The following is a 1033-nucleotide window of genomic DNA, read 5'->3' as shown; positions in this document are numbered from 1 at the left end:
TGTGGGAGCAACACCGAGGGTTGTGATCCCGTTGCCGGTCCCGGTCCGGTACGGGCGCGACACTGAGGGTTGCGATCCGCTGCCGGACATGAAAAAAGACAAAAAGGAGAAAAAATAATAATAATAAAAAAAAAAATAAAGCTGAAGGCATAACACTACCTGACTTTAAACTTCACTACAAAGGTATAGTAACCAAAATAGTATGGTACTGGTATAAAAACAGACACATGGACCAATGGAAAAGAATAGAGAATCCAGAAATCAACCCATACGCCTGCCATCTGATCTTCAACAAAGGCACCAAGTCTATACACTGGAAAAGAGACTGCCTCTTCAGCAAATAGTGCTGGGAAAATTGGATATTCACATGTAGGAGAATGTAGGAGAATGAAATTAGACCTGTACCTCACTCCATATATCAAAATCAACTCAAAGGGGATTAAAGAATTAAATATACATCTGGAACAATAAAACTCCTTTAAAAAAAACATAGTGGAAACACTCCAGGAAGTAGGATTGAGTACAGACTTCATGAATATGACCCTAAAAGTGCAGGCAACCAAAGGAAAAATAAACAAATGTCTGTCTTGCTTTAAACTAAAAAGCTTCTGCACAGCAAAAGAAACAATTAACAGAGTGAAAAGACTACCAACAGAGTGGAAGAAAATATTTGCAAAATATACATCTGACAAAGGATTAATACCCAGAATATACAAGGATCTCAAACAACTTAACAGCAAAAAATAGGTAACCCAATTAAAAAATGGGCAAAGGAGCTGAATAGCTATTTCTCAAAGGAAGATTTATGAAGGGGTTCCGTCACATGAAAAAAATGCTCAACATCACCCAGCTTTTGGGAAATGCAAATCAAAACCATTTTGAGATACCATCTCACTCCAGTTAGGATGGCTAATATCCAAAAGACAGAATGATAACTGCTGGTGAGGTTGCAGAGAAAAAAGAACTCTCTTATACTGTTGATGGCACTGCAAAATGGTGCAGCCTTTATGGAAAATGGTATGGAGGTTCCTGA

The sequence above is a fragment of the Galeopterus variegatus genome, unplaced genomic scaffold, assembly GCF_000696425.1.
Source record: "Galeopterus variegatus unplaced genomic scaffold, G_variegatus-3.0.2 Scaffold2206, whole genome shotgun sequence".
NCBI lineage: Eukaryota > Metazoa > Chordata > Mammalia > Dermoptera > Cynocephalidae > Galeopterus > Galeopterus variegatus.
The sequence above is the reverse complement of the archived record's forward strand: the minus strand, read 5'-3'. Positions refer to the sequence as shown.